Below are 15,900 nucleotides of genomic sequence, written 5' to 3' on the forward strand. Positions count from 1 at the left end.
AATAAGTTTAGTGGCCATCCGTCACTTGATATAGACACAGAATAAAAGAAAAAAAGTTTCCTTGTGATAACTGCTTGGATTTACTCTCTGAATGACTTTCCTTTATAATATAAGCAATGTTAATTATATTAATCATACAGTGAATCACATCCTTAGTACTTATTTATCTTATAATTGGAGGTTTGTACCTTTTAACCACCATCGTTAAAACAATTCCTTTGAGTTCCCTGATGGCTCAGCAAGTTAAGGATCTGGCATTGTCTCTGCTGCATCTTGGGTCACTGCTGTAGTGCAGGTTTGATCCTGGCCAAGGAACTCCTGAATGCCCTGGGTGCAGCCAAAAAATTAAAAAAAAAACAACTCTCTATCCCCTACCTGTGGTAACCACCACTCTCATTTTTTTCTACAAATTTGTTCTTCAAAGTATAACTGACCCTCAGTACTATGCTTTCTGGTACACATAGTGATTCAGTATTTCTATACATTACAAAATTGTCACCATGATAAATTTAGCTACCATTTGTCACCATACAGAGATACTCCACTAATATTGACCATAATTCGCACTAGATATATTTCCTATTCATGATTAGTGATGTTGAGAATTTTTTCATGGGTCTGTTGGCCCTCTGTATGTCTTCATTGGAAAACTGTCTATTCAGGTGCTCTGCCTATTTAAAACAAAAACTTTTTAAAGTTTTATTGAAGTATAGTTGATTTACAAGGTTTTGGTAATTTCTGCCATACAACAAAATGATTCAGTTATACATGTACACACATTCATTCTCTTTCAGATTCTTTTCCCACATAGATTTTCACAGAATGTTGGGTAGAGTTCCTTGTGCTGTACAGCGGGTCCCTGTTGGCCAATCATTTCATGTAGCTCAGTGAGCATATACCAGTCCCAAACCCCCAGTCCACCCCTTTCTCTCCTGTTCTTTTTGATAACAATAAGGTGTTGTTTTTTTTTTTTTTTTTCTTTTTTTTTCTTTTTAAAGCTGCACCCACGGTGTATGGAGGTTCCTATGCTAGGGGTTGAATCAGAGCTGTAGCTGCTGGCCTACACCACAGCTCGTGGCAACACTGGATCCTTAACCCACTGAGCAAGGCCAGGGATTGAACCTGAGTCCTTATGGATACTAGTCAGGTTCATTGACTGCTGGACCATGATGGAAACTTCAGCCATAAGTTTTTCAAAGTCTGTGAGTCTGTTTTTGTTATGCAGTAAGTTCATTTGTATTCTTTTTTAAGATTCCACATAATAAGTGATATCAGATGATGTTTGTCTTTCGCTAACTTCTTAGTATAGTAATTTCTAGGTCTATTAATGTTGCTGCAAATGCCATTATTTGTTTTTTTTTTTTAATAGCTGAGGTCTGTTATATTTTATTTTATTTTTTATTATTTTTATTTTTTTGTCTTTACCATTTCTTGGGCCACTCCACTCTGTAACCTATACCACAGCTCACGGCAATGCCAGGTCCTTAATCCACTTAGCAAGGCCAGGGATCAAACCTGCAACCTCATGGTTCCTAGTCGGATTCGTTAACCACTGAGCCACAGGAACTCCCAGGTCTGTTGTATTTTAAAGGACAAGTCCCAAAGTGTTTTTTACATAGAGATTTAAATCTCATTACCTACAGAAAAATGCTAGATAAGTTGCTTAAAGTATTTACAAATCCTGGTAGATAATAGCCTTTTTCATTTGAAAAATCTTACCTCTTATCCTTAAAAACATTTTTGGGGGCGAGTTCCTGTAGTGGCTCAGCAGTAATGAACTCAACTAATATCCATGAGGATGGGGGTTTGATCCCTGTCCTCGCTCAGTGGGTTAAGGATCTGGCGTTGGTGTGAGCTGTGGTGTAGGTCCCGGATGAGGCTCGGATCCCATATAGCTGTGGTGTAGGCCAGTAGCTGCAGCTCCAATTCAGCGCTTAGGTTGGGAACCTCCATATGCTGCAGTTCAGCCCTAAAACAAATTTGAGAAATGATTTTAGACTTAACAAAAAGTTGCACAATCATTAGGGTTCTTTTGTATCCCCATGATAGCATTTTACTTAACCATAGTATATTATCATGACTAGGAAACTGGTAACTAACTGGTGACTGTTAGCTAACTACAGAACTTATCTTTAATAGTCTTAGTTTTCTTAGAGCAGTTTCAGGTTTACAGCAGAATCAAATGCAGAGTTGCCAGAGTTCTCTACCCCCCCAACTTGCACAGTGTCCTCCGATATCTACGTCCCCTACAGAGTGATGCATTTGTTATAATCAATGATCCTACACTGACAAATCACTATTGTGCAAATCCATTGTTTGCATTAGGGTTTACTCAGTGTTGTATCTCCTATGGGTTCTGACAAAGGAATAATGACATTAATCACCACTGTAGTATCATACAGAATAGTTTCCCTGCCCCGAAAATTCTGTGTTCTGTTTATCCCTCCCTCCCCCTTAACCTCTGGCGATCACTCATCTTTTTATTGTCTCCATAGTTTTGCCTTTTCCAACATGTCATAGGGTTGGAACATTCAGCAGGGGGCTTTTTCACTGGCTTCTTTCGCATAGTTGTGTTTAATTTCTTCCATGTCTTTTAATGGCTCGATAATTTATTACTTTTTAGCAGTGAAAAATATTCCGTTGGGGGTTTTCTGGTGGCCTAGCAGTTAAAGATTCAGTGTTGTCATTGCTGTGGCTTGGGTTTGATCCCCGGCCCAGGAACTTCTGCAAGCCAGGGGTGTGGCGCAAAAAAAAAAAAAAAAAAAAAATTCTGTTGTCTGGATGTACCACATTTTGTCCACTCACCTACTGAGAGACATCTTGGTTGTTTTCAAGTTTTGGCTGTTATGAAAAAAGCTAGTAGAAACATCTGTATACAGGTTTTCGTGTGGATATGAGTTTTCAGTTCATTTGAGTAAATACCAAGGAGCGCAACTGGGGGATCATGTAGTAAGAGTATGTTTAGGTTTCTAAGAAATTTGCCAAACTGTCTACCAAAATGGTTACATCATTTTGCCTTTCTACCAGCAATGACTGAGAGTTCCTGTTGCTCCACAGCCTTCTCAGCATTTATTGTCAGTGGTTTGGATTTTGGCCATTACAATAGGTATGTGGTTGTATCTGATTTTAATTTGCAGTTCCCTCATGACATATGATGTTAGCCATCTTTCCATCTGTCTGTCTTCTTTGGCGAGGTGTCAAGTTCTTTTGCCCGTTTTTTAATTAGGTTCATTTTCTTAATACTGAGTCTTTTTTATTTGGCCACTCTTCACACTCCGAAATATACTAAACAAGTGCAATGAAGAACAGTCATTAAACATTACCATCTCAGAAACATAATAATTTGACACTTTCTACACAGAGACTATCATTTTGAGCACATTTGAATTGTTCATCAGGTAATTTTGCTTTGCACACGTATGTCAAATAAGAGGAATGAAAAGTTGTATCTTCTAGGACTGTTATGTGCAGATGCTATTTCCACGTGTTTTGAAGTTCTCCAAAGGCGTTTTTTGTGTTATTACTTAATTTTAAGTGGAGTTTGATTGCAAGAGAACGATTAGCCCCCCCAAAGGGTGGAAAATTGGTGGGGAAAAATGGTACAGAAAGCAGAATTCACCTAAAGAATGATTCCTTTATTCCTCTTCCACGAACCATCACAAGTTTTCTTCTTTGGCAAGTATAATAAACCTTGTTTACAATACATTTTATGCACAATCTGTATTGTGTATTGCTTATAAACTTGTCCTTATTAGTCATTTGATACATTTTTGGTAACTTGGGATGTAATATAATGTACCCTATTAAAGTTAATAGAAAAAAATTTTTTTTTGGCTTTTTTAGGGTCGCATCTGCAGCATATGGAGGTTCCCAGGCTAGGAGTCCAATCAGAGCTATGGTTGCTGGCCACAGCCACAGCCACGAAGGATCTGAGCCAAGTCTGCAACCTATATTACAGCTCACGGCAACACCGGATCCTTAATCCACTGAGTGAGGCCAGGGATCAAACCTGTATCCTCATGGATACTAGGTGGGTTCTTAACTACTGAGCCACAGTGGGAACTCCGTATAAATTCTTTTTTTTTTTTTTTTTTTTTTTGTCTTTTGTTGTTGTTGTTGTTGTTGTTGTTGTTGCTATTTCTTGGGCCGCTCCCGCGGCATATGGAGGTTCCCAGGCTAGGGGTCAAATCGGAGCTGTAGCCACCAGCCTACGCCAGAGCCACAGCAACGCGGGATCCGAGCCGCGTCTGCAACCTACACCACAGCTCACGGCAACGCCGGATCGTTAACCCACTGAGCAAGGGCAGGGACCGAACCCGCAACCTCATGGTTCCTAGTCGGATTCGTTAACCACTGCGCCACGACGGGAACTCCAGATTCTTAATATGACATTGATAATCTCAGAATATTTTGTATCAATGAAGATTTGGATTTGATTCAAAAATTGTACAAAAAATTAACACCAAATCCTGTTTTGGCAGATTTTGCATTGATATATATCAAAGTGTTTCTTTTAAGACTATCCTCAAAGAAGATTATTAGCATTATGGCTACTCTTTGAATTCATTTAATTTTAATTCTAAACCTAGAATAAAATAAGTACTGTCCCAGTCAACATCCCTTGCACTAGAGTTCAAGGTAAGTCAATCTAGGTAACAGTACTTTAGTTTTTGGTTTAGTTTTTATGATGAATTTAAAAATTTTTAGACATAGACTATGGAATAGTAAGACCATAAATAGGATAAAAGTACCATATGAACACCAGCTATTGAAGTCCTTTCTTAACCATCTTGACCTTAAAGTCTGTGGTAGATAAAATTTATCACCATTTTACAGATGTGAGAGGCCAAGGGGTTTCTCAAGATGCCACAAAAATTAAAGCCAAAACAAGAATCCAAATATTTTGACTCTCAAGTGTGGGAGTTGGTTTTATTTGAGTGAATAGCGACTCTATTTTTACCTCTGCTTTTTGTTTCTAAGGTCATTTTTCTTTTCTTCCCTAACTCTGGATAGTGGTATTTTGGTGCCCACTGAAAATAAAAATCCAATAACAAAAGTATTTAAGCCCATGATTATTTCATAGTTAAATCAGTAGTTTAGCCATTTGCCACATGAGGTCATTATATACTTGGTTCTTTCCTCTGCTCTGGCTATAAGCCAAGCATCATTATCTTGATGGTGAGTGGTTAGGAAAAGATGAGAGCTGAGAGGTCTTTTGCATTGCCAGAGCAAAAGCATTAATCGATTAATGAAAACATTATTGAGTGACATTCCATGTATACAGATACATAAGGAAAAAGAAAATGGATTAAATACAGGCAATCAAAAAGGCAGTGCTGGAGGTCCCACTGTGGCTCAGTAGTAACAAACCCGACTAGTACCCGTGAAGTTGTGGCTTCAATCCCTGGCCTCCCTTTGTGGGTTTAGGATCCAGGGTTTCGATGAGCTGTGGTGTAGGTTGCAGATGCAGCTTGGATATGGCATTGCTGTGGCTGAGGCATAGGCCTACAGCTGTAGATCCAATGTGAGTTTCAGCCCCTAGTTTGGGAACTACCATATGCTGCAGTTGTGGCCCTGGGTTAGGGTTAGGGTTAGCAAAACAAATAAAGAGGCAGTACTTTTAGAATGATTTTATTAAAAGAAAGTCTGGTACACAACTCTCAGCTACTTCTCTTCTAGGTATTATATAGAATAACACCAATTTTTAAAAAAATGATTAGATAATTATGCTTAACAGGTTGCCAGGAAATTTAATTTTCTGATGTTCTCTCATTAGACGTTATATAATCTATTATTCTATTAAGAGCTATCTTGCAAGACTGTTGACTATTTACTCTTTACTTGGAAATTATGTATATAAAGACACTTACAGTTATTTTTACTGTTCTGTCGAACTGCATGGAATTCAGACAGATGCTTATTTTTCCAAGAAGGAAATTTTACTTAACAAAACTATGATCTGGAAAGTGATTCAGTAACAGAGGTAGTGAAACCTGATCTCCATTGACCTATCTTCTGAAACATATCACCTTTTAATGTTATTTGGCATCAATTCAAAATGTTGGTAGTGATGCTAGCGTTTTGGTGATAATTGAACATATTTATATGTGTGTGTATACCCTGTTTTTACTGTTTTCTCTTATTTAATAAGATTTGGTCAAAGACAAAGCCATCCTCTAAAGCTGCCATTTTGGCTTTGCTGTTATAAGTAGCTAAAGTGGAATCACTTTACGTTAGAAGAGTAAATTAGAAAATTGGCTCATGTTATAAAAAAATTTATGCTTCATTGGGCTCAGCAACAATATTTTGATATACAGTACTTAGAATACTAGCTATCAAATCACTGGCTTTGGAACAGAATGGGCAATATGGGCATAACATTATTTTGCTGATGGTTGACAGGAACTGGCTGTTAGATTAGCAAATGAAATAAAACCTAAGTATGGTAACTATTAACAGACTGATCTTAAACAGACAATTGAATATTGGCCTCTTGAGAGGCTATACATTTTTTCAAAAGATTCTGCCATTATTTAAAATACTCTTGGATCTAGAGTCTTTGTCATATATTTTTAAAATGTGGTTCAGGTTCTTTTATCATGTTCAACTAGACAGAGGTTTTTTTTTTTTTAAGTCTGAATTTTTTTTTTGACCACACCCTTGGCATGTGGAAATTCTGGGGCCAGAGATCAAACCCATGCCACAGCAGTGATCTTCACTACATCAGTGACAATGGCAGATCCTTAACCTATTGAGCCATCAGGGAACTCCAGGCAGCTCATTTACTATTAAGCTTATTAATTTAGCAAATATTTTTTTAATTTTTTCATCTTTTGGCTGTACTCATGCCGTATGGAAGTTCCTGGGTCAGGGATCAATCCAAGCCACAGCAGTGACCTATGCCACAGCTGCAGCAACACTGGATCCTTAACCCACTGCTCCACAGTGGGAACTCCTCAGCAAACAGTTATTAATCTACTGCATGCCAGGGACTGATGAAGGAACATCTAAGTTGTTAGGATTTATGCTTCCCCTTGAGGAAGTTTGAAGCTACATAAAGAAGATAAAGTTGTTACCCAAGTTCTTAACATTGTCCTTTATTTTCTGTTTTTTGAGTGGCATTAAATATAAACTTTTTTTGTGTGTGTGTGTGTGTTTTAGGGGCTCACCTGCAGCATGTGAAAGTTCCCAGGCTAGGGGTTGAGTCGGAGCTGTAGCTGCTGGCCTACACTACAGCCACAGCAACTCGGGATCTAAGCCGCATCTGCAGGCTACACCACAGCTCCTGGCAGTGCCAGATGCTTAATCCACTGAACGGGGTAAGGGATCAAACCTGTATCTTCATGGATACTAGTTGGGTTCGTTACTGCTGAGCCATGACAGGGACTCCAAATATAAACATTTTGAAAGCTCCATTAATGTTTCAGAAAATTTTAATTTTTCATATGTGACCATAAACTTCTGCTAATTTTGAAATAAAGTAGCTTTATTTTCAGATTATAAAAATAATAGGTATTGCTCTGGAAACTCTCAGGAGAATGTGATGCTTGATATTTCTAAAACCAAGAGACCTTCCATTTCTTGGAAAGTAGATGAGATTAATAGGCTGTGGTTTTTATCTATTATTATTATTAAGCAAGATATATAAAGGTCTTTGTACCCTTTCCTAGAAGATAGGTTGCAACAAAGCAAACTCTTAATGTCTATAAATTATTTTCAAAATCTGTTTTTCGGAAATTGCCCTTGCTCTTTCAGTCTTTATTAAAGTTAGCAAGTCTATTATTCCTCTCTTATTTGAGTAAAAGAATATGATGATACGTGTTATGAGTCCCATATTTCTGCCCTGGGGAAGCGATAAAAGGACAGTCTCTGTTCTCTTCTACCCAGTCTGTTATCCAGATGTTTCTGAAAGAGCATGGTTATAGGCTGCAGGCAAAAATCCTGCATGGGCCCCATGCCTAGTTGGAACCTCAGGACTGTTCAGACAGTTAAAGAATGCTGGTTTTGGTGGAGCAGTGGAGGTAATTCCTAGGCAATACTTGATATTATTTAATAGAGAACAAAAGGGACGTGAATGATCCTCTGGTAGATAGAGACTGGTCTCTATCTCTTGGTGTTCTGCAGTTTCTATTTAATTGCAAACAAAGTAATCAAAGTGAGGGTAAAGGGGAGGCATTCTAATTTCATGGGTCTTAGAGCAATATTTAATACATAAAATTAATCTAGAAAATCATAAAGAAAGGAGCATAGTCTACTGGAAATCCCACCACATCCTTGCACACCCATGTGCTGTGGACACATCTTCATGGGTTGCACATACATAGACCTAGTTTCTACATTTGTGTACATTGGTAATCTTTAGAGGGATTTTGTTTATATTCAGAAATCAAACTCCTGAATTCCACATTGAAAATATAATAATACAGGATTTTTTTTGATTATCAACAAAATTTACTGACCTTTATGTTTAGTGAGAAATACTTGTACCTAACTTAATGGGCATAAGCTGAAGGTTGTATAAAATAGAATTTGGATATATTAATTTTTTCTGGTTTAGAATTTGAGATTTTTTTTTAACTTCTTGATTTCCAGTTGGCAGTGACAATAAACCTAAATATTTTTCTTTTCTTTATAAAAGTACAATGTACCAATTAAAGCAATTTAGACATTGCAGAAATGTTCAAAATAGGATAAACCCTGGATCCCATCATTCAGAGGTACTGCTCTTCTAGCAGATTATTGCCTTCCAGCTTTATGTACTTGCATCTACAAAGAAACATTTTTTCTTTTTTACCAAATTGAGATCACACTGTAAATTCAATTTTGTCCTGCTTTTCCCTCAAAAAATTACATCATGATATTCTTACATTTAGGTTATTTTTGAAAAATGCACTTAAATCCATAATTTCTTGGCCCAGTTCAGTTTTTTTTTAATTTTTAAAAATTTAATACAATTTTTAAAGGTTATACTCCAATGTTCAAAATATTGGAGGTTATTAAAAAATGTTAGTTTAGGAGTTCCCGTCGTGGCGCAGTGGTTAACGAATCCGACTAGGAACCATGAGGTTGTGGGTTCGATCCCTGCCCTTGCTCAGTGGGTTAACGATCCGGCGTTGCCGAGAGCTGTGGTGTAGGTTGCAGACGCGGCTCGGATCCCGCGTTGCTGTGGCTCTGGCATAGACCGGTGGCTACAGCTCCGATTCGACCCCTAGCCTGGGAACCTCCATATGCCGCAGGAGCGGCCCAAGAAATAGCAACAATAACAACAACAACAACAACAACAACAAAATGTTAGTTTGTATAGTCCCTGTGTTGTGCCTTACTGGCCCAACAAAGTTTGAAATGTACAGAAAATATGAGGACTACTTACACATCAGTATTTCTTGTTAAGCTGTGAGTTTCTTTGTGCCCACCTTCAAACTAAGCTTAAATATTCATGGTAACTCCTTATTTAATTTCTTTGTTAAATGAACAATAATTTGGAAAATGAACTTCTTTAAAGAAATTTATCATTATATAATTAATATGATTAGCAAATTCATATTTTCTTATTTTGTAGAACTTTAGCATTTGTTAGGGACTGCTAATCCAAATTTATGATACATTTTCTCCATAGAATGTATTCATACATGCTTATAGGTGTGTATGAAACTTAAAAATTAAACTCTTAAATGTCATTTTATGTTGGACTCTTTAGGGAGTATTTGTGTGTGTGCAGGCATGTGTGTGTATGCGTGCATATGTGTGTGAGAGACAGATGGGGAATTTAAAGATACTCATATCTGGATGGGCTTGAGCCACCTTCAACTTCTTTGAGCCTCAGGTTTCTCATTTTTTGAATTATAATGGTAGGACCTTTCCAAGGCACAGGCTTGTTGTAAGGAGCCAGTAAAATCTGTGAAAGGACCTCTTAAATTATAAAGCACACAAATGTTAATGTTATTATTTAAGGAGCTCCAGGAAAGAAAAATAAAAGGCAAGGGTAGTTCTTGGTTCCAGCAAGTTATGGCTGGATTTCCATACAGAATAAATGGAAATTGAGTATGGGAAACTTGCCATAAGAAATGCAGAGTATGGTTTTGTCTTGAATTTCACATCTTTCTTGTTAGCAAAACATGCAGATTTTCCTGACTGACCACATGTATAGATCTTAGGGCAAGAGAGAATATAATTCTTTTTATACTGCTTTAATTTTGAACAAGCCATGTTTATGGCACCTAGCTCTTAGAAAAAAAAGAAGAACAAAAGAGAAATGGTATATCTGTCCGCCACCACCTGCTATTTTTAGTTTGGCTAGGAAGCCCTATTTGGCTGCCTTTGCCCATCTCATTTGGCAATTCTTGAGCCTGCATCCTTCAGAGATAAAAGAAGCTTAGAAGGTGGAATACTGGAATCCTTTGATTTTCTAGTCGTCATTGATGGAAAAACATCACCACAAGCAATTTGAAGGACATTGGCTGTAAGTAAAACAAGTATTTTCATTTAGTGAAATGGGCTTATGCAACACAAAAGACATGTATTTCCACTTTCCTGCCTTCATAAGGAATGAGGAAGGTATGAACCTCTATCCTTATTTGATTTTTATTCATTATCAAGAGAAATTATTATTTAGAAAAAAATGCAAATACTCTGCGTACTCACATACATATTTGAGTACATATACATATACGCTCATTTATTTTTATGGCCTATTAGAATAAAATCCTTAGAAAAGGCAGGGAAACAATATGAATGTCAAGGAAAGAAGCACAGAAACAATCTGAGAAATGACAGATTTTAAGATTAATGTACTAATACGAATTTGAAAGTTAAATAGAAGGTAAATAAGAGAAATTGAATTTTCCATTTACTTGGAAAAGGGACATAATATACCTATGGATCAGTTTTAAATGAGCATACTTTTGGGCATTTTATAGTTAATAAAATCTAACCTAATATATCTGTAGTTTCCATAAAGTGTTCTGAAACATTTCTGTTGTTGGATGTAGAAATTTACCAAAAGCTCTATTAAAAGTCAGGCTATATATTCTAGGCAGTTTTTCTTTTGCCAATATTTTATTAGCCTCCTACACTAACTCTCCTTTAACTGCTAAACTTTCCTTTAATTGTTAAATTATCATTTTCCTGTAAGTAGAGAATTTTATTAAATGAGTTTCTAAATGTTAGGTGCTCGGTAAATGTTTATTATAATTATATTGATATTTTTAATATGTGCACAATTCTAATAAAATTATTAGAAAATTTATTTAAAGCCCATCCTATTGCCAGCCACTATAATTATTTTACATAACTGCACTTTCATAAGATGAAATTCATTTTCTTATATCTGTACCAAAGTTGATATTTTCCTCTACCTCCAAAAAAGAGTTTGAGAAAAAAACTGAAATTTTAGTCTTATGGTTGGTAGTAATGTAAAATAATTTTACCTACCAAGGAACGCTGTGGATATATTTTTCTCTTTAAATTTGTAATTATGAAATCAGAACTCTATTAAGGAGACTCCATGTACAATGACTTAAATTCAAAGATAAATTTGATTTTATAGGTCTAACTTACTTGTAAAGAAAGTTCAGGGAAATTTATAAAGTGCTTTATTGTTTGCAAAGGACCTTTACATACTTTATCATTTAATCCTCATAATAACCTTGTGAGATAAATAGTTAGATTCCCTTTTATAGATGAGAAAACGGAGGCTCATAAGCATCACAGTTTGTATGTATTTCTACAAGAGACTGTATCACTGGAAAGGATTCTGTAGAAATGGTGCCTACACAGGAAGGGATCCAGTGATTCTGTAGTTTTAGGTGGGAGACAGTACATGGGAAGACCTGAATTTACTCTAGCCTGGCCTTGAGCAAGTAATTCAACCTCTGTGAATTCCCTGTCTATAAAACAGGAACATTTAAAAATACCCTACAGTATTATTGAAAAGATGAAATGAGATAATGTAGAAGAGAGCCAGGCACTTAACTGCTTAATGATAGAGCTGTTGTTAACCTATAGAAGTCCAAGTGCAGTAACCCAACCTAGCACAGTTGCCACATAGCCCATTAGAGCCATACTTTTGAAGGGGAGCATAATTTACCACTGTTTTTGGTGAATGAGGAAAATAAATGGAGAATTTATTATGTTAAAGCAGAGAAGAGAATTGCATAGAATAGAACCATTGGATATATATTTGAGATAGAAATTAAAAATCACAAAAGCAGTACAGATGGAAGGAAGAACATTGCAGGACTCAGAGTCTCTGACTTAGCTCAGTGGAGGCAAAACGCTTGAGAATCACTTGGTAGTCCTGGGCACACCATTTCAGGAACAGCCATGTATTGGAAACGCCTCCAGTGACCGCTCTTGTTCAGGGAAATGGAGAATTTCAGCAGTAGAGTGAAATGTCGACGTTGGACATGGGCTTTATAGTCTGAAAGAACTGGGTTAAAATCTTGGCTGTGCTACTTGCTAGCTATCTGATCTTGGACGAGTTATTTGACCTCCTACGTCTCTCCTATAAAAGGAGAATTATAAATCCCACCTTGCGGAATTGTTTCAAAGATTAAATGTGTATGTGAAGTGTTTGTTTTTTGTTTATTACTTCCTTTGCCAACAAAAATATAAAATCCGTATGGCTAGGACCTTTGTTTTATCTCTGTTCCTGTTGTATACATGTAATAGCAGACCCTTAAACATTTGTTCAGTGACCAATGAACTTGTCAAAGTGTGTGTGTGTGTGTGTGTGTGTGTGTGTGTGTGTGTGTGTAATAAGACCATATGAATGATATCAGGAAAATAACTTGTAAACTGCTTGGGAATTTGTAAGATTTTTATCATGATCCATTCTTGTCTAAATTTTTATTACATTTATTGTCCAATCATTCAAGTAATTAATCACATACTCTATTATATCTTAATCTATTTTATTTTCCTAATTGGACCATTAAACTTATGGAGAGTAGAGAGTGGTATTTATTCATCATCATCCAGTCCGATGCAGTGCTTGTAGATCTCCAGAATGGCACAAAAATACATGTTGTGATTTATTAGTCCACATAATCAGGAATTTATGCTTGATAATGGTGATTGGTCATAGTAGGATTTTTGCTGAAGATAAGAATATGTTCAATGGGTATTTGTCAGATGAAAGGCTGAAAGTCAATGTCAGTGGACAAGAAAAGGACAGAAAGGTCTGTATGAGAGTATTATATTCTAGTCCCAGGACAGAATGTGTATGTTGGTGGATATTTTGAGCTTTCTTTGATAAACATGATCTCTCTTGGTTCTAGGTCTTTGCACATGTCCCTTCCTGGAAAATTTCCCTTACTTCCTCTTCTTCATTTGCTAATTCCTACTTATCTTTCAGTTTTCAGCTCAGAATCACTTTCTCCAAGAAGCTCTGCTGTTCTGTCTTAAGTCTGGGAAAAAGTATCTCTTACCTGGGTTCCCATAGCACTACATACTTTCCCTGTTACACATATAAAATTATGTTGTATTTTCCTGTTTATTTGTGTTCCCAACTAGACAATAACTCCATGAAGAGAGGAATTGTGTATGTCTTACTCACCATTATATCCTAATACAGTGCCTATTACTCAGTAAATATTTGTTGAATAGATGAATGAAAAGTGACTAATGGAAAGGAAAAAAACTTCAAAATAATAGCTGCCATTTATTGGATGTCTGTTAAGTGACTGGGCCTTTATACAAGTTAATATTTAATCCTTGCAACAATCCAGATGGAGCAATTGAGTTCAGAGAACTTAACTTGGTCAAAGTGATACTTCTGAGATTTGAACCAGGATCTCTCTAGATCCAAAGTCTGTCCTTTCCACCTAGTAATATTGCCCCTCTCAGGCCTTATATTTGTATAAGCTGTTACAGGCTACATTTTTACTTCTTAGGACACCCTTGTGAAGTTAATGTTATTTTCCATTTTATATCTAGTGAGTGGCCAAGTCATGATTTTCAAATTTGATGGTCTAGATCCAGGTTCATTCCCTTTCTGTAATAACACAGCTGTCTCATTATGGCGGATTCAGAGATGTAAGGCATTTACCAAAATGGAGAGATAATAAAAGTTTAAAAAATGATAAGGTGTTTTTGTTTCAAAAACAATAGAAAAAATTTTAGGCAGATGTATTTTAGCAGGGCTGGAATAAATTCTATGTTTTCTTTGTCATTTTTTCCAAGAAGGGGAAAATCGAATAAAATTGGGAATGATTGCTGTTAATACTGTCAAGTGCTTTCTTCTCTTGATATCTGATTGTTTCCTGGCCTCATATTACTATGAGCTCAAAATTCATAGGATTTCTATAGAAGAATCCATTGCTAGTGGGACAAAATGGTGCTGTTTGGTGAATTTAATGCAGTGTCTCCCTACCATTAGCCCTCCTTTTTTTTGAGCTATTAAAATTATTTTTGGGAGTTCCCCTTGTGGCGCAGCATAAATGAATCCAACTAGTATCCATGAGGATGTGGGTTTGATCCCTGACCTCACTCAGTGGCTTAAGGATCTGGTGTTGCCATGAGCTGTGGTGTAGGTCGAAGACGCGGCTTGGATCTGGTGTGGCTGTGGCTGTGGTGTAGGCTGGCAACTGTAGCTCTGATTCGACCCCTAGCCTGAGAACTTCCATATGTCATGGGTGTGGCCTTAAAAAAGCAAAAAAAAAAGTTTTTTTTTCTTTTTGTCTCTCAATTTGAAGTTGTATCAAGTAATACAAAAACATTCATTCATGGTCTTCATTTCCAAAATAAATTTGGTCTCTTTACAAAATGTCTATACTTTTCTACTGCAATTAATCTGTTCACAAGAAGGCCGATGGCAAAGGATTAATGGATCACAGATGAGGAGATCTCCATCTGTGGCAGTTTGTTTTGCAGTTACTTTGCTTGTCCCACACCTTCACATTGTGGCTTCTGCTAGGAGGGAACTTAGCTGGGTTTGCCCTGGAGGTCATTGACTGGCCACCCTTGGCCTAAGACTTTGCTCTTTACCCTCCACCCACAATTACTTCCATTGAGAAGGAAGAGGATCAGGGTAGGACAGTAGGCAGGGTTATATTTTTGACTGAAACAAGCAGAGGCTAAGAACTAAGGAAAGTAAATTAACTAAGGAAAGTAGAGAAGTCTCCCACACATGCAAAAAAGAAAAAAGAAAAAAATTTTTCATGAGAAAAAGAACTAATATTTATTTTCTTAGTCCTGTTAGAGTCCTTGAAGCTGCTTTGACACATACAGGTCCCTGGACTGCAGCGCAACGCAAATCTCAAAAAGAGTATCTTTTAAACTTCAAAAAGAATTTCTAAAAGCACTGAAAAATTATAGTTTTCTAAAGCCACAATCAGCCAAAATTTTATTGTAATCTCTTCATAAAATTTTAGACTTAAAGGAAAGACTTAAAAACCAATCACAAATCTAAAAGTCAGTTGTGCTAAAGCAAATATAATTCCAGTGTATGGGAGTTCCTCTTGTGGCTCAGTGGTTAACGAATCCGACTGGGAACCATAAGGTTGCAGGTTCGATCCCTGGCCTTGCTCAGTGGGTTAAGGATCCAGCGTTGCCATGAGCTGTGGTGTGGGTTGCAGATGCGGCTCAGACCCCACATTGCTGTGGCTGTGGCATAGGCTGGCAGCTACATCTCTGGTTAGACCCCTGGCCTGGGAACCTCCACATGCCGTGGGAGCAGCCCTAGAAATGGAAAAAAAAAAAAAAATTCCAATGTATGTTTTGATTATTGGCTGCTTTGTTCTGCCCTGTACTGTTCTGTAAATGTTTGATGAAGCCACAGTTCATTATTTACTTTTCTTTGATCTCTACACTAGCTAAATATGTTTGTGTTTCTGTTTTCTTTGTGACTTTGCATTTGTACTGACTGGCACTGGAATTCTGCTGAACAGGTGAGTTTGACCT

At 36.9% G+C, this 15,900-nt stretch overlaps 1 long non-coding RNA gene across 1 annotated transcript in view; it reads left to right on the forward strand.

The window, feature by feature from the left end:
* Window positions 1-3,027: 3,027 nt before the first annotated feature.
* The window catches only part of LOC146400859 (uncharacterized), a 36,108-nt gene continuing 23,235 nt past the window's right edge, over window positions 3,028-15,900 (forward strand). The window contains exon 1 of the long non-coding RNA XR_014812669.1: window positions 3,028-3,106. This is a non-coding gene — a long non-coding RNA (uncharacterized LOC146400859). The remainder of the gene's footprint in view (window positions 3,107-15,900) is intronic.

The sequence above is a fragment of the Sus scrofa genome, chromosome 8 (assembly GCF_054392235.1).
Source record: "Sus scrofa isolate SSC_HxYL_T2T_F1_AM1 chromosome 8, Sscrofa_HxYL_maternal_Yorkshire_Landrace_v2.0, whole genome shotgun sequence".
NCBI lineage: Eukaryota > Metazoa > Chordata > Mammalia > Artiodactyla > Suidae > Sus > Sus scrofa.